Genomic DNA, 20,095 nt, shown 5'->3' with positions numbered 1-20,095 from the left:
GTTGTAACATATGACATATCTATTGGAAAAGCGAACAGATATATCCATCTATTGCAATAGATTGTCAATATGTTGTAAGTTATCTGACAGATAGAATATATTTTGCAATAGATTACTCATCTGTTAGATTTATTTTAAAGTAATTTTCTTTTCTTTTCGAAATACAATAAAAGATAAAATGTTGTATTTAGATCCATTTCTTTTAATTTACATATTCAAAAAGTCACCAGTTTTATTTAATTAAGGGATATGAACAGTCGTGGCTTTTTGTTTGACTAACCCCTTCCAATTCAATCATTTATAAATAGGTTCCTCCGGCCTCCTTAGTCACCCTCACTCTTTCATTCTACTACACTTACAATACAAATATGGCTGATCTAGATTCGTACAAGAAGATTCATATAGAGTCCTTGCGGAAACTTCAAAGGCAGTACGATGAACTCCATAGAGATTTGGCCGACTTCGGAGCAAGGCTGAGGAGAGACCTGCTGCTGCCGGATGAAAATTATCTAGTTGACAATAATAATAATAATATTAATACTAATCATAATAGTAGTAATAATAATTAGGTTATGTTTTTCATCTAGCGTTTGTATGTATGTATTTTCTCCTTTTGTATATCGGATCTACCCAAGGGATTCAAAAATCTATGTTTGGACATAGTGACTGACTTTAAATTTTTAATTCTTATTTAGTATTTAATTATCATTCTGTTTATTCTTAATTCTCAACATGTCGAAGGAGTTTAATCTGATGCAATAGATCGATCATATGTTGCAATAGATGGTTATTGATAAAAAAGGATTATTGTTATTGAGAGGGTGAAAAGAGATGACTTTCCAATTATTTAATATGAAACACGGTTTGGAAATAAATAATAAAAAAATAAATGATAAACACAATTTATAATCGTAACAGAATGGTTATTTAATTTTTATAACAGATCTTGACTTTTCAATATATTTATTTTTAAATCTATTATTTAATTTATATAATAAAAAAGTCAGCAAATTTGGATTAAAAAGATAAGTTGATTATTAAAAAATATAGCTTATATGTGCAATAGATATATTATCTGATACAACAGATTGTCGATTTGTCGCAACAAATGGTAATATGTTGTCATAGATGGATTATCTGATGCAACAGATATATAATCTGTTGCCACAACTCAATAAAAACGGTTGCTAAAAAGAACTTATCAAGTCATAACTTTCCACAGTAATAAAAAAGTCACTAGTTTGAATGTAATTAATAAATGGAGGTGAACAGTCGCGCCTATTTGTTTTTGAATCTGTTTTTTAATTTATATAATAAAAAAGTCTCCAAATTTGGATTAAAGATAAAGATATGATGATTATTAAAAAAATATATGTTGCAACAGATATATTATGTGATGCAACAAATTGTAGATTTGTTGCAACAAATGGTATATCTGTTGTCATAGATGGGTTATCTGACTCAATAGATATATAATCTGTTGCCACAACTCAATAAAAATAGCACCAGTATTAATAAATGGAGGTGAACAGTCACACCTTTTTTCCTAACTCATTCAAATTCTATCCTCTATAAATAGGTCCCCCCTTACTCGTTCATTCTACTGCACATATCTATTTATTTCTTGCTCTTGTCTTTCATATTAGACCTTCAACTACTTTCTCTTCAAGGACTTGATAGCTTTTCCTTGTCTCTGATAAGTTCTTTTCTTGCTTTTTGTGTAAATATACGTTGTATTATTTTACTTTCAAATTTTTTTTCTTTACTTTTGTTTTTGTATTTTTTGTCAATTTATGCGTATTCTAGATATGGCTGATCTAGTGTGGGATGTCACTATTTTACGAGACGTCGTACAGGAATTGCAGAAGCAGGTTCATGATATACAGTGGGAGCTGGCCGCCGTCAGAGTAAGGATGTTGCGAGAGATCCGCAGGATGAGGAGGGCGCTGCTTCTGTCGGTCGAAGATTGTCCGGCTAGTGATAATAATAATAATGATGAAGATGATAATAATTAGATTATTTTGTTTCTTTCTTTTTAAGTCTATGTATATGTATTTTTATTTGTTTTAATTTAATAAAAAATTATGTTTGATCAACTTTGACGTTTTAATTCATATTTAATTTCATTCTGTCTATTATCTTCTCAACAAACATGTCGACTATTGGATGTAAGGAATAATTTTGAATTCAGTAGCAATAGCAAGATTTAAGATTTATCTGTTGGGTTTGTGGCAGAGGTTGATTTGTGTTGTTCCAAACAGATTACTCATATGTTGCAACAGATACACAATCTGTTTCAATAGATAACTAGTCTGTTTCAACAGATAACTAGTCTATTGCATGACTTTGACGTTTTAATTCATACTTCCTCCATCTCAAATTAACCCTTCTTAAATTGAGATGACACATTGATTAAGATAAATAATTAATAACATGCCTAGTTTACCTTAATACCCTTATTAGATGATGTTTACATTTTAATTTGAAGAAAAAGTGATTAATGCAAAGGGTAAAACATGGAGTTTTTTTTTTTTATCTCTTCTTGATTAATGAAAAAAGACAAGTAAAATGAGAAATCAAATTAAGAAATTTGGGACGGGTAGTTTGAGATGGAGAGAGTATTTAATTTTCGTTCTGTCTATTATATTCTCAACAAACATGTAGACGATTGGACGCAAGAAATAAATTTTGAATCCAGTAGCAACAACAAGAGTTGAAACATATTGGTTATTTGTTGGGTTTGTGGCAGGGGCTGATTTGTATTGTTCCAAACAGATTAATCATCCGTCGCAACAGATAAGGACGAGTTATTTGAGACGGAGGGAATATTTAATTTTCATTATGTCTATTATCTTCTCAACAAACATGTCGATGATTGGACGTAAGGAATGGTTTTGAATTCATTAGCAATAACAAGAGTTGAAACACATTGGTTATTTGTTGGGTTTGTGGCAGAGACTGATTTGTGTTGTTCTAAACAGATTGATCATCTGTTGCAACAGATAAGCAATCTGATGCAACAGATAATCAGTCTGATGCAATAGATAATCAATCTGATTTAATAGATAACTAGTCTGTTGCAATAGATAAATCTTCTGTTGCAACAAATTAATCACCTGATGCATCAGATGAGTGATCTATTTAAATTGTGGGAACTTATGTTGGATTATGATCGGGTTCTATCCATTGTTGAAAAAATAGTAGTAACTGTATACCCAGATGACAAATTCAAATAAAAATCATAATTTAACTTACCAAAGTTACCTATGAAGTAATGCCAAAATGGAAAGTGATGCAGGAAACAAAATTTGACCTAAGGAATTGGTCAGATAGCAGCAGTAGCGGTAACAACAACAACAACAATAGTCGACAAGAAGAAGATGAAGATGATGATAATGAATCAGAAGATTATGAATAAATCAGCAACAACAATAAACAATAATAATCGTGAAGAGAGAGAAAACAACAACGGATGAGAAGAGAGAGAAACACGCCTTCTCCCCCCAACAACAGATGAGAAGAGAGAGAAACACGCCTTCTCCCTCCCTTCCTGTTATATTAACTAACATTTGGATCAAAGTGTAAATTAAAAAACTTGTGGGTTATTTTCAAACTTTTCCACCTTTCTTAATCCATAATAAAGTAATTGTCACCTCCACTCAATAATTAAGATTTGTGTCACCTACATCTCATTTTAAAACTCTTTTGTCACCTACATCTCAAAGCCCCACGAAATGAGTTACTTGCAATAAACCTTAGCTTGAAGTAATCTAGACATTGTAAATATTTACTATATACTTTCAATAGAAGATAAATCTGTATGATAAATTAGCCAAAAGGGACTAACAAAGACGCCACTGTGATGTGAGTGGTAAATATTCTTTCATGTTTAATTACTGATCGATCTCGTGAATCAAGTTCTGCTGAATATGAAGTCCCTTTTGTTAAGAAATCGTTTATCCCAATGTGAGACTTTTCCAAGCAAAAGGCAATTAAATCAGACCAATTAGCCAAAAAAGGACCATCAGAATGAGAACAACATAAACAACAGGGGATGTGTAACAATCATGTAGCTTTCTATGTGCTCATGCACAACTCAACTCATTAAATTTTTAATTTCTCCGGTCAATATATTAGTCCTTTTTGGATTAATCACAACTCTTTCTAATGGCGACACCAATATTATCCTTGAGTTTTTTTGCCTTTGTTTCTTTTCGAATTATTTCACATGGTGCCCAAGGGTGACATTTAACCTTTTATACATACGATAGGTAACAAAAATACAGTACAATTTAATTTATTGGGACAAACAGACTAGCTAATAGTACTACTTGGTTAAAAATTACAATGTTTTAAAATAAAAAAGTATTGACATTCATTATTAGATAACTTTAAAAATGTGCCATGTATATTGACAGATGGATTAGCAGATTAAAATCGTTATTAGTACATTAGTTATTTTATTCATCATTACGATACGAGAAGGGGTGAATTAGGTTGCTATTAATTTTAAACCTCTTTTAAAATTCTCCAAAAGCTTGCTTTCGTATACATATTGTGGTTTTGACAATTTACTGTAAGAATTATACCGAATAAAGTAAAGTACTCTCAAACTTTTACGTAAACAAATAGCTTGACTCAAAAATATAAAAATCACGACCTATCTTATAAGTTTACTTTTTCAATCAAACCAATTAATTTAGGGCGGATCTTAAGGTCGGTGGGGTGGCACACCACCCGCAAATTTCGACGGAAACTCTATATATATAGCTATATATAGAGACTAATATATTAAAATATTAAATCTGTCACCCACAATACCAAAGCACTATCTAGTGCAAGTGGTAAATCGCCACTTTTGTGTATAATAGATCGTGAATACGATCTCGGGCAACAAAATATTATTTTTTAGGGTTTTTTTCTGTTAAGCAATGTTCTATATATATATCGAGACTAATATAGTCAATATTAAATCTGCCACTCACAAGACTAATATAGTAAATATTAAATCTGTCACTCACAATACCAAAGTAATATCTAATCCAAGTGGCAAAACGCCAAGTGCTATCTAGTCCAAGTGGCAAAGCGCCACTTTTGTGGGTAACAGGTAGTGGTTCGATCTCGGTCAATATCATTTTTTTTTAATAGTAAAATATTAAATCTGTTACTCATAACACCAAAGTATTATCTAGTGAAAGTGGTAAAGCAAATCATTTTTTTTTTTGTAGTAAAATATTAAATCTGTCATTTAAAATACCAAAGAACTATCTAGTGTAAGTGGTAAAGTATCATTTTGTGGGTCAAAGGTCGTGGGTTCTATCTTGGTTAGTAGCCAAGTAGCACATTATTTTTTTAATTTTTTTTTTTTTGTTTAAGCATTATTGATTAAAATAGGGTAACAAGCATCATAAATGTATCTTGATCAGCAGCACATTATTTTTATTTTCTTTTTGTTTAAGCATTATTGATTAAAATAGGGTAACAAGCGTCGTAAATGTACCAGTTTAAGCATTGTTGATTAAAACAGGGCAACAAGCGTCGTATGGGTTCTATCTTGGTCAGCAGCACATCATTTTTTTAATTCTTTTTTTTTGTTTAAGCATTGTTGATTAAAACAGGGCAATAAGCATCGTAAATGTACCAATTTAAGCATTGTTGATTAAAACAGGACAACAAACATCGTAATTATAGCAGTTGATAATTTTACTTGACACCCGGAGAGTCCGAATTTTGAATTTGCCTCTGCCAATTATGCCTGTCAAAAATTAAGATTAGTGTCTCAAAAATATATGATTTTAGTCACACACAACTAATGTCGATTTTATGAGTCACATAATAAAGTTTTTCAATCAAACCAATTTGGCAGAGCGGGTCTCATGATTAGATGCCTACAGAATTTGTATTTGCATATAAGTACAAATACAATAATACTAATAATAATAATTCATGTACTGGTTCTGAATACTTGGTCCAGTAGTTTCATATCCCAACAAGGCAATAAACTAAGACACTGTTCAATATAGACCACGTATTACTCTGATTTATGACAATATTTAGAGCATTATTATTATGACTTGCTAAATGATGGTACAGCCTGATAAGGAAGTAAATTGCTAATTAAAATAATGACATGATTTGAAATCATTGATAATTTCCAGTAACGAAATTAAAAGCTTTAAAAATTGTAAGTTGTCAATAGAAAAACAAAATATCAATTTGACTTCTTTTTTTCTTTCTTTTGAGTTTTGGAGAAGTTGCAACAAATATATACACATATATATCCTATTTAACGTGTACCCGCATTCTAAGATTTTGTTTTTTACATCTACCAATTCAAAACAACTTCAGATATGCTGAGGCAAAAATGACAGAAGTTCATACAAAAACGACTAAATATTGAATCATATATGATTGAAATTAGACAAAGATGACTGGATTCAACCACATGTTTCTCAAATTCAAGAAAAAATTATTGAACTTCCATATAAAGTTTCAAACACCATATATTTGAACTTATTTAAGAATAGGTATGTCTACAAATTCTTAAGTGACTTAAATGGTGATCCTCAAATGGGAAAAAAAATCAAAACATACATCCTTAGATTGTATATTGCAAGTAATAGCAATACTTCTTAGATTGCAACTAATAGCAACTTTAGTAAATGGACAACTCAGCCAACAACCAACTACTCACCGGACCCATCCCGGCACGTCCACCAGACCCACCGCCTAACGACGATACATCCATGGAAGACAAAAAACTTCCTAAACAATCCTTTAAAGAAATCCTAACAGACAAATTATCAAATCTCAATAAATCCTACAATTTCGACCACCTTTTCCACTCCGACGGCGCTAAACCAGATAAAAACCCTATACCCCTCTTAGATCTGGAAAAAGAACGGATCTATCTCCATGGAGGTTCACAGTCATTGTGAAACTAATGGGTAGGAAGATCTCACACCAACTACTCAGAGCCAAAATTACAGAGTTATGGAAACCGTCAGAGCCCCTAGTGCTTATTGATTTGGGACATGATTTCTTCACCGTAAAATTCAACAAAGAAGAAAATATGTTTAAAGCCTTGCATGGCGGGCCGTGGTTCATAGTTGGAGGCTTTCTACCAGTTACTCGATGGGAGTTGAACTTCATACCAAGTAATTCAACGATGAACCACACTGCAATTTGGGTCCGACTACCCTAACTCCCATGGAGTTCTATGACCAGCAAATCCTAGAAAGGATTGGAAGAAAATTGGGTTTTTTGCTAAAGATTGACTCGTGTACTTCATCCACTCTAAGAGGAAGGTACGTACGCACGCATCTGCGTACAAATACCCTTAAACATTCCAGTGAAGAAATCTGTAACCATCGGAAATCATATACAAGTAGTGGAATACAAAGGTGCGGTAATACTTTGCAAGGGGTGTGGCGGAGTGGGGCACACACTTAGAAGCTGCTCCTATGCAACAAATCCCCAACCCCCTCAGGTTCTAACTCATCCTCCAGATCGCCCATTGTAGTGGACATGGTAGACACTATGTGGAAACTGGTAAGTTTCCCTAAAAGAAAAATTAGGAAGAAGCATCAATCCATCCCAAGTAAACAATCCTGAAACACTACCTGGTAAGAATCTACACCCCTCTAAAACCCCACCCTGTGTCAATCGAAGATAGGGAATTCCACCTCCTGTGCCAAACGGAGCATCAGTAAAACCCGTCGATAGCACCTCGGGTTAGAAGGTCCCACCCTCCAACCTATTAAAGGAAAAGGGATCACTCCTTAGGAGCAGAAAAACCCACCTATCCAAGGCACATAGTACCAAGACTTTTGCTCAAGGGAACCCACCTAGAGATTACGTTTTGTCCCACTCTAGCAACAATAAGGTTCATGCTTTAAGCAGAAACATTCCTGAAGAAAGGAATTTGCAGTATACAACTGTAGCAGACAAGACCCTTAAGGTAATGTCCAATAAATCCCTGACTGAAACTAGCCAACTTGATCTCTTAAATGTTGGTCTTAATTACTCAGAAATGAGAGTTACTAAGGGACTCTACGACTATGATATGACCATCGAGGTCACATCTGTTAACTCTCCAAAAACCAACCACCACTTTTCTACTAAATATGGAAATTTCCAACCTAATAACTTTAAGTTTCAGCAACCCCAAACTACAAATGGACAAAGCAGAAAGCTCAAATCGGGTTCATCCCCCTTAAAAGACATCCATTTTCCTGGTGACTGCTTCACCCCAGGAGCATTTACCGATATTCTACTTGGAACTTCTCCTGCAGGACTTTTCACTTACCCTGAATGCATGTATTGGAGACTAACCTGTGGTTCTCTTACTGTAGGATCCTCACTATCTAGCCAATGAAGTAAAGTATACAATAGACCACTCTATCCATCAGTTGGGCAACCGACTATGAATGCAAACCCTTCTTCAGGATCAGTTCCTCATGAACTCAATGCACCTACCAACATAGGAGTATAACATACTCTTGACTCAGATGTTCCAAAGCCTTTCCTTCTTTTCAACTCAGACTTCCAATGCAACATTAGTGGGCCCTTTATTCATCCCATGGAACCCCATGAGCTCACTCCAGAGCCAATAATAACCTTTCCAACCAGAAAGTTGGAAAGAAGACCCAAAAAAGGAATGAAACACCACTCTCAACTGCCTGAAACAATATAATCGAGATCTACAAAAAATGTTGAAAAATCTTGGGGATCAAAGACTGAAAACCTTTCTCCTCGAGGACAACTTCCAAAAAAAATTCAAAGAGATCTTGAGAAAAGGTATTATTGTACTTTGTCCCAAAACTCCAATGACATACGCTCTTCATCTGAGGAACATGGTGAACCAGACCCCACCTAGTATAAAAATGAGTTCAGCTAGAGTGAATAATCCCTCCAAAGAATAGGGGAAAGGAAAGACAGTCAACCCCATGCCACCAAACCTAATGTATAGAATGATGAATCTCATCATTTGGAGTGTTAGGAAAGCCAACAGTTTCACTTTCAGGAGGCAATGCACTACTTTAGTGAAACTTCACAAACCTACTATGCTTGTCCTGCTTGAAATAAAAATGCCTGAGCATAAGGGTATCATCTCTGAATTAGGCTTTGATGATCAAATCCAATCCCTTGCTATTGGTAGATTTGGTGGAATGGACATCATGTAGAAGGACAACCTCCTGAAATTGGAAGACATCTCCATCACTGATAAAGCTTAACTCACTTCCATGTTTGAAGGGTGAGGCGGTCATTGTCAATAACCCAACTTGAGTTGGGGTCGAATCCACAAGGAGCGTTTAAAGATTTTAAGTTCCATGGGTGCTCTAATTACTAAAAGGTTATCCAAAATTCTAATAAATACAACATGTAAAATAAAATGAGGAGAATTAGTTTGGGATTGGTTTGCAACTATTTTTGATTAACTATGCAAGATTATAACACTTTTCATTTAAAATCAAGATTTGCGGAGATCTTGGGATTATGTCTACCCAAAAGTAAGGGCATGTGGGTTGATGATGGTTTAAAATGGTAATTAGTTATTAACTCAAGGATAGGCTAGGTCGAAGATCATTATGGTTAATCTTTCAATAAAACCACAACGATTTCACCCATTGACTCTTTCGAGCACCTAACAAGTGTGAAATTCGTAATCACCCAAAACCTCAATCAAGCATCCCTATTTCTAGGATGATGTTCTTGACATGATTTACACTCCAATCACACTTATTTCTTAGATTGCAAAAGGTAGTAAACCATAGGCTTAATTATCCACCATTGCTCTGTCCTCCTATAACCCTCTTTCAAGGATGTTATGGGTTACCTCATATTCATCTTCATCCCTCTTTCAAAAATGATGAAGGGTTTCTAGATTTTAGGATTTTCACCCACAAATTCTAACTAATAAGCTCAAGCAATGGTGGAATCCATAATCAACAACTAAAAATCATACAAACACATCAACACCCACACACAAATACACTTTAATTCAACATAATCCTAAGACTAAATTACTTAGCTACTCACGAAGAAAGTAAAGAGAGATATAGCATAATGATTATCCAAATCATTCATTCTCCACAAAATTACTAAGAAATCAAGACTCCAAAATTAGTTACACACTTGCCCAATTAGGGTTTCTTGCTTTCAATTCACAAATGTCTATGAGGTAAGCAATACCCAAAGAAGAAAGGGTTTTTGCCTATATATGATTTGGGATTCATCAAGGCAGTTTTACAAAACTGCCCGGGGTCATATTCTCGCTGAACCGCGATCGCGCAGGCTTGACCGCGGTTGTGATCCGCGATCGCATTATGCTGATCATCTTGACTGATCGGGACGCGGCCTGAGGACCATGGTCGCAGTAACTGAGGCTGAACTGCTCCAGGTCTCCAGTTGCACTCCTTTTGCTTCCATTTAATCTCTTTTTAGCTCCAATCCACATTTTTTCACCTTCTCAGCTAGATACCTGGAAAATGTGGATATTAGTGTATTTAGATCATTTGATTTCTCATTTTATCTACAATATATTAAAAGTGTGAAGACCTTATAAAAGTGATTCAATTTTTTTTACCCTTCATTAAAATACTCTCCTTTAGACAAAATAATCTTTTTACTATTTTTTTCTAGTTATGATTAATACATAAATACTAATAATATATATTTTTGAAAAAAAAAATCACCATTGTTAAAAGAGTCTTAATTATAGTACCTTATATTTGACTAATAAATACAATGTAGAAATAAAAAAGTTACTTTATTAGTCTAGGATTGTACAACTTGTTTAAAATAGAATTCAATATATACATTAAAACAACAAATTTGTCCTATTTTTAGATAATTGCTTTATTTTTTAGGAAAAAAAGGTCTAAAAATATGTACAAATTATTTAAACCTTTATTTCAACGTGTGTCTATATAAAGTAATTTTCATATTGTACTATATTATGAAGAAATTCCATGTGTGTGTATAAAGCAATTGTCATATTTAAACAACAGATTCTACTTCTACTACATTTTTTAATTTTGTTTTCATTCAAGTCGTTTTTAGGGTCAAAATTTCCTCTCAGGCAAAAATTATTTTCACCGACGACTGAAGTTTTGTGATAATTATCATATTATTTTGTTGTAGTTTACAGATCGTAGATGAATGTCGGTTGACTTTGAATTTAATTTGTGTAAGGATTAGTTTTAATTGTATTATTTTGATATTTTTATTATCGTATTGCTTTATTTTAATTTACAATTAGTAGATGAATGGTGGTCGGATTTGAATTATTTTTTTAGGTAATAGTTAAGTTTAATTGTATTGTTTTAATATCTCTATTAGTATATTATTTTGTGGTAGTTTGCAGGTCGTAGATGAATGTCGATCAGTTTTGAGAAATTTTTATGTGAAAAGGTTAGATTTAATTGTATTGTTTTGATATCTATTTTATCGTATTGTTTTGATATCTCTAATTTGAGAAATTTTTTGTGTAAAGATTAGGGTTAAATGTGTTGTTTTGATATCTCTATTATCATATTATTTTATTGTACTTTAAGAAATTTTTTGTGTGAAGGTTAGATTTAGTTGAATTATTTTCATGTCTCTATCATCGTGTTGTTGTAGTTTATAAGTGGTAGAGGAATGTCAATCGGCTTTGAAAATTTCTTTTGGTAAAGGTTAGGTTTAATTAAATAAATTCTCCATCTTTACATATTCAAAAGATGTTGAATTTAATTATTATACTCATCTTTATCAGTTTAAACAAATATCCTATATAGTGTAACGTTTGAATTCATTAAAGTGAGATACACGCGCGAGGCGCATACATCTAAACTAGTTATACAAAACATGATAGTGTGCATAAATTTTTGATACAAATGAGTGGTAAAATCACCACTCATCAACACCCCCAACTTAAAACTTCGCCTGTCCTCATTAACACCATTCTTTTCTATGAGACAATTTCACATGTATGTCCTCATTCTATCACCCAATGATCATGATGACTTAAACTTGATTGCTACCATAAAAATCTCTTTGCACATGGGCAAAATGGTTTTAACTACACCCCTCGATAAAATGGAATATTTGAAAGATGCATTAGACTTCGAGGAGCAATCATGCAACAACTACTAACACTCTAGAAATGACTCACTTATTGAATACACCTATGTTATACTCCTTTTTATCTCATTGTGCAGAAGATGACAACATTACCCACCTCAACATGTTCACATGTCTCCTCATAATAAAGAAGATTTCACACACCTAGTTGCCAATCACACAACAAGGAATTTTAAGTGCAAGAACTCTCTCTCTCTCAAGAAATTCTCCATGTTAACAAGTACCATGTCATTGGTTTGTCCCTATTTTCAATCACCACTACAATGATCACACTTAGTTAGGAATCACAAAGGACTTTTTGAGCTTGTAATATAGGTTTAGGGTAGGGTAGGATATTAACTTAGGACAATAAGGCTAAGCCCTCTCTGTACTCCTATATCACACTCTTTTCACTTTTTGCTATTGGGCCACTTCTTTTCCTTTACTATTGTGCCTACTTTGCCTTTTCTTGGTTTTTCCACTTTTCTCTTTATCTTTTTTTTGGTGCATAAATCATGCCTTTGTTTCCTTGTTAGATCTTTTATTTCTATTAATCATTGTGCCTTGCTAGCTTAAGCTTGTAGGCACTTTCTTATGATTTCATGGCCCAACTATACTCCTTTTAATTTTCGCCACCCCCAACTTGGACTTTTCGCCTCAATTTATATTCTTAAGTTCAAGGAGAGTAGGGTTCAAAAGAGGAAAAATAGAAGAGTCAAGGCTTGTAATGTGTTTGCCAAATAAAAGTCTAAAGGCTCAAAGAGGGTGACTAGGGGTAACTCCTATGAATTGGTAGGTTTTTTAGGATAAAGTGAACTTATAATGTCATAAGATGGCCTATGATCATTTTACCAACCAAGAACAATCAAAATTTGCCCTTGAAAGACTAATGGGGAAAGTTCTAGACGGTACAAGTACACATGAGATGTATACAATTACGTTCACACATATGGCATGCGAATCTCGCCAAAGGGGTTCAATTGTTCCTCCAGCTCGAGACAAAGATAGAGTATTCACTACTTTTTCGAAGTCAATTTTTGGAGTCATAGAAAGAGGAAAAGTTTTATCACAAGGTTGCTCACGTCTATGCCTCGAATTTTGCAGAATTTTCAAATGGAGGGGTTTTTTTTTTGCATCCGTACCATGCATAATTTGCTAATCATGGAAACAACCTAATTTATTGTCTCACATTATGGCTCTAATACAGGTGGACCATCCACATGGCATCCAGGTGTACCATCCACATGGCTATTCAGACTTCCCCAATGGATATAAATGCGATCCCAATTCATCAATGCCCTAGGTACTCAGAGTTTCCTTATATTTATGACCCTGAAGCCATGGGTACTTAGACTTCTCCTGCGTCCATGTCTAAAAACCTAATTACGATGCTTTCCCCTTAAGAATGTCGTCACTCAATCTATCATAGGAAAAAACTCATTGATTAAAACTAAAATAAAGTAACAAACCAAGAACAAAGTAACTGATTCATGCAAATATAGGCACCATCAGAGTGCCCGAATATTACAACCCAAATAAAAGTAAGAATTATCCAAAAGAGCAGAAAAATATGTAGAAATATCCATAATACAGGCCCAAATCAAATGAAAAAGGAGACACCCACAACTGAAAAGGTAGCAGTGTCCCCACTACATAAATAATTAAGGATAAAAGAGACAAGGGTGCTCCCTAAAACTGCAGGGCTATTATCACTCTCGAATTCTGCATCATCACCATTTTCCTCAAGATTGAACCATTTATTCATGTAAAAACTTGAACTGGAGTGTGATGAAAACGAAGAAGGAATCATTGATTTAACTGGCTGATGGGACCGTGATTGCGATCAAGTGACCACGATTGCAGTAACTGAGAGCATTTCCGCTCCCCTATTTTACCCTGTTCAGCTCTTTTCTCAATTTACACAGATTTCACCCTTGTACAGTTTTTAATGCAGATTTTTGAATGCTTCCCCCTTTTCAAGTTCATCCAATGCACTCCATAGTGCTATAAATGCATGAGTTATTCATATGCAAAAGCTAACATCTATACTACAGAAATATAATAAAAGGGATACGAGTCACTTTCGTGGTATTTGTGGGTTGCCTTCCACTTAGTGACTTAGTTAACGTTGTAGCACAATGTCTTCCTTCATCCATCTTCAAGGTGGGTCTTTCCCCTTCTCATTCACTCTCTCACTCTCCACATCCACCACAAAACTAACTTGAAGATCCGTGGTTTGCTTTTTTGTCGCACATATTTTGAAAGAGACCTCATCCTCTTGTACGCTAAACTTTATTTTCCCCATCTCCAAATAGATAATGGCTCTTCCAGTGGCTAATAAAGGACGACCAAGGATGATGGGTACTTCTAGATCCATTTAACAATCCAATACCACAAAGTCTTTCGGAAGTACAAATTTGTCCACTTTAATATGGATATCAAACAAAATTTCGACTAGTCTTTTAATGGACCGATCCACCATTAAGAGCCGCATAGAGGTCAGTGTTGGGGAATCCAAACAAGCTTCTTCTATATGACAAACAACATTAAGTTGATGCTCCTACCAAGGTCACATAGAGCTTTTGCAAACTCATGCATCCCGATTGTACAAGGAATGGTGAATGCTCAAGGGCCATCTTTCTTTTCCACTACCTTACTATCCATGATAGCACTACACCCATGAGTGACCTCAATGGTGTCAACTTTAACAAGTTTCTTTTTGGACATCAACTTTTGTATTAGCTTAACGTATCCCGGGATCTCTTGGATCGCTTCAAGCATTGGGATGTTAATCGATAGATAGCTAAGTTTTTCCATGAACTTCCTCAATTTGTCAGTTTCCTCTTTTTATGCAATCTTTGAGGGAATGGGGGAAGAACTTGTATTGTGGCCCTTGTTTTACTTTGTGACTTTTTAATCTCAGCCGCTTCTTTATCATTCTCATCGATTTCCTTCTTGACTTTGAGGTAACACCTCTTTTGCTTTAGCTTTGGGTAATTTCTCACTCAAATATCCTTTAGAGGGTTCATTAAGTGTCTTTCCACTCATTGTGACAATTGCTAGAACTTGAGCATCATTCTTTGGATTGACGACCGTGGCACTAGGGAGTCCACCTCTAGGCCTAACATTTAGTTGCTTTGAGATTTGCGCAATTGGGTTTCTAATTACTTGATATAGGTGGAGTGAGACACCACGATTTGAGATAGTTGAAAGAAGTCACCTTATAGCTCACGGACTATTTTGTTCGTACCTTTTACTCTATTCAATATTCTTGTTAACACATCCTCGATCTTGAATTTTTCAGGGCCGATAGCACTTGACTCCTTGGTCTTATCTCAATCATGAGGTCGAACATAACGGTCATAGTCATGCTCCCTATCCCTCCAATCTCTATCCCGCTCGCAGTTCATTCAACCTTGATTCTCACCTTGCCTTTGATAGGTGGGGAGGGATCCCTTTAAGTAGTTAGCCAAATACCGGATTTACTCATCCAACTTCTTTGCTTGTTCACCATATTCATAAGATTTTGACGCTACAGTGTTTACCGCTTTCACGGGTGCTCCCATAACATACTTTGTTAAGAGTTCAAGTTGGGTTATCGTTTTTGCCATGGTCTCATCCTTCTTTCCATTCCACTTTCTTTGTTCATTATCAACCATGGACATAGTAGAAGGAATCTTAGGAACTTTGGTATCCCGGGTATGCCAACCCCGGCTTTGCTTAGATACTTCTCCTATCAAAAGAAAGGTTGCATAGTGGTGCAACTTTACTATGGAGCCACCCGCCTCATTATCCACCACTGTTTTGTTTAATGGATCAAGGGCACAATATAAGATCTCAAGAAGAATCTTATATGGGAATTCATGATTTGGGCATTGGGCCAATTTTCCATTAAATCATTCTCAAGCTTCAAACAACGTCTTTTCATTCATTTGCCAAAAATTCATAATCTCGTCCCGCTTTTGAAGCATTTTAGATGGTGGCAAGTATCTATAAAGAAACACCATAGTAATATCATCCCAAGATATAATTGAGCCGGGTGAAAGAGAGCAGAGCCATAAAACTGCCGGGCCATTTAGTGAGGACATGAAAAGGTGAAGTCGAATGGATTCTTGAGTAATGTGTACAATATTGAGTGGCACACATACTTTTACAAAATTCTTCAAATGGACATTTGGGTCCTCAAAAACTTAACTCCCGAACAATCCTTTCATTTGCAATATGTGAAACATAACGCTAGTCCCATGGCAGACTCCATTCCCATTAGCTGGTGGGATACGGATTGTACTTGTTTGTCCTATTTTATTTAGTGGGCCCTTATCATCTAGGGGACCATCAAAGAGGCCTATGTTACTTGCACTATCACTGATTATTTCATTAATACTTTGGTCACCTAAAAGAATTTAAAAACAACAAATAAAGTAAATTATACCACCCTGAGTATTCCCAAGTAAGAACCACACTACACAAGTAAAATCTATATTCCACTCCCCTGCAACGGTGCCATTTTGATAATACTCAACTCACTCCCATGTTTGAGGGATGAGGCGGTCGTTGTCAATAACCCAACTTGAGTTGGGGTTGAATCCACAAGGAGCAAATTATAAATTTTAAGTCCTATGGGTGCTCTACTAAAAGGTTACCCGGAATGCTAATAAATGCGACATGGAAAATAAAATGGGGGGAATCAGTTTAGGATTGGTTTGCAACTATTTTTGATTAACTATGCAAGATTATAACACTTTTCATTTAAAATCAAGATTTAAGGAGATCTTGGGATTATGTCTACCTAAAGGTAAGAGCATGTGCGTTGATGATGGTTTAACATGGAACTTAGTTGTTAAAGGATAGGCTAGGTCGAAGATCATTATGATTAATCTTTCAATAAAACCACAATGATTTCACCCATTGGCTCTTTCGAGCACCTAATAAATATGAAATTCATAATCACCCAAAACCTCAATCAAGCATCCCTATTTCTAGGATGATGCTCTTGACATGATTTACACTCTAATCACACTTATTTCTAAGATTACAGCAGGTATTAAACCATAGATTAATTGTTCACTATTGTCTTGTCCCTGTATAACCCTCTTTAAAAGATGTTATAGGTTACCTCATGTTCACCTTCATCCCTCTTTAAAGGATGATGAAGGGTTTCTAGAGTTTGGGGTTTTCACCCATCAAATGCATTTGGAGATTTTGGGGTTTTCACCCATAAATTCCAACTACTAAGCTTAAGCAATGGTAGAATCGGATAATCAACAACTAAATATCATGCAAACACATCCACACCCCCACTTAAATACACTTTAGTTCAACATAATCCCAAGACTAAATTACTTAGCTACTCATGAAGAAAGTAAAGAGAGATATACCATAAGGATTATACAAAGCATTCATTCTTCACAAAATTACTAAGAAATCAAGCCTCCATGTGTGGACTAGTGGACCTAGGCTTCAAAGGCAGTAAATATACCTGGAGTAATAAGAGGTATAAAAAAAGAATAATCTGATCCTTGAAAAACTTGATAGGTTCCTTACTAATACCCTTTGGATCTCCAAATATCCAGAAACAATTATCACCCATCTTCATAGGACCTATTTTGAACACTGCCCTTTGCTGGTCAATCTTTCAAATCAAAGCCAGACTAATCTCAACAGGCCTTTCGGGATGGAGCCCATGTGGTGCAGACATACTAATTTTGAAAGAGTAGTCCATCAATCCTTTGAGCCCCCACCCATATCCTCTAAGCTATCAACAAATTATAAGAGAACTCCACCAAATGGAATAAAGAGTCTTTTGGGAACATCTTTCATAACATGAAAAAATTGCTAGCTAGGATTGAAGGCATCCAAAAATCCCCACAAAACCCTTCCAATACTTTCCTTCAAAACCTTAAAAGTGATATAGTTTGGGAGTATGACAATATTCTTAAGTTTGAGGGAGATTTATGGAGAACTAAATCAAGAATCAATTGTCTCCTTGTCACGACCCAAGCCGGGGCCCTGGCTGCAATGGACATCCTGAACCATCAAGTTCCGAGAGACCCCTGTAACTGTCTGACCCACTAGTGATATTGTCCATTCTAGGCCCAGGCCCGTATGACTTTAAAATGCATCACTAGGGAGTAATGCTTTCTTACTTATATATCCAATATCCCTCTTATGTTTTGCCGATGTGGGACTCCTTTTTAAGTTAGGGTGTTACACTTTTCAATTTTATTAGCAAGGTATATTTCTGCTCTTACTAGGAGGCATTAAAATGGGATAAAAGATATGAGCTTGTTTTATTCTAAGGATTGCAGTTTCGATCTTATCGGTGATGCTGATGTTGGGTACTTATATGACCCGCATAAAGCTCAATCTCAAACATGCTATGTGTTCATATGTGGCGGTACTTCCATATCTTGGAGATCTAAAAAGCAGTCTATAATAGCCACTTCATCGAACCATGCTGAGATTGTAGCTATTCATGAAGTAAGTCGAGAATGTGTATGGTTGAGGTCCATTCTCATTCGAGAAAAATATGATTTTAAATGTGACAATATACCTATAATTTTATACAGAGATAATGCAACAGGCATAAGACATCTTAAGGGATGATTCATAAAAATATGTAGAATGAAGCACACTTCATCAAAGTTTTTCAATATACATGAGCTACAAAATAATGGTGATATTAACGTGCAATAGATTCGTTCGAGTAACAATATTCCTGAATTATTCACCAACTCTCTTTCTACTATAACTTTCAAGAAAATGATGCACAAGATCAGGATGCAAAGGCTCAAGAATATTTTCATTGAGGGGAGTTAATACGCATTGTACTCATTTTTGTTTACGAGGTTTTGTCTCACTGGATTTTCCTTGTAAGGTTTTTAATAAGGTAGCCTATATGCGTATTATTAGAAATGTGAACTCTTTTTCCTTTACTAGATTTTTTTTCCTCTGAATTTTTTCTAGTAAGGTTTTAATGAAGCACATTAGCTACCAATTAGACATTTAGGGGGAGTGTTATAAATGTATTTACATTATAGTGAATGCCTATCAAGAATATAGATAAAATCTATCTAGATCTAGTTGATATCTATCAGGATTTGAAGTATTTATCTTTTAGAGAGAAACTAGGAGTAATTTCCCCTATAAATAAAGGGGTTTGTTCATTGCATTCTGAATCTCTCATATCAAGAGAAATAAAAATTACTCTCTCTCTACTCTTCTTCTTTATTCTTTATTATTTCATAACAATAAGAGAGTTATAAAAGGAATTATTAGGGAAAGTATCCAGCAAAGAATGACACGTCATCCTTGCTCCATAGAGGGGTCTCCTTTTAAAACATTTAGTAAAACTTATATAAATCATAAGTTTATTTCTAATTACTCTATAATCCTATTCTTTGGTAAGTTACAAATAATTTCTTACTTTACAATTTCAGATACATAAGTTTGAACTTGAAAATATAACAGTTAATTACTCTATTTTTGCTCGGATGCACAATTAACATTTGGATACATAATTTTAATCATCGAATACATTCATTTCTGAAATTATTTGATCGAGATAAATTAACTAGACTAAATGGAGATACATAATTAAAATTATGTATATAAAAATTTATTGTATCTTGTCCTTTTACCATTCCTTGTCTAGATTATTTTATCTTGAACCGTGGTGTATCAGAAATAACCTCTCTATCTCACCTTTGAGGTAGTGGTATGGACTGCGTGCACTTAACCCCCCCTCCCCACATCCCACTTAGTGGAAATATATTCGGTATGTTGTTGTTGTATTAAAAAATTTATGGATTTGTGGATATATTTATTTTTTAAAAAATAAATTTTTTATGCTATTTAGTAAAAATAAATCCTGGTGTTATGTAATTTTCCAAAGGTTTAAGCTCACCAAAAAAGGTTTAGGAACAAATATTGTTGAAGCCAAAAGTACAAATAGATTCATCACTTATTTCACACCGTAATAACCTATCCC

This window comes from Capsicum annuum, chromosome 12 (assembly GCF_002878395.1).
Source record: "Capsicum annuum cultivar UCD-10X-F1 chromosome 12, UCD10Xv1.1, whole genome shotgun sequence".
Classification (NCBI taxonomy): domain Eukaryota; kingdom Viridiplantae; phylum Streptophyta; class Magnoliopsida; order Solanales; family Solanaceae; genus Capsicum; species Capsicum annuum.
This window is presented reverse-complemented; position numbering follows the sequence as displayed.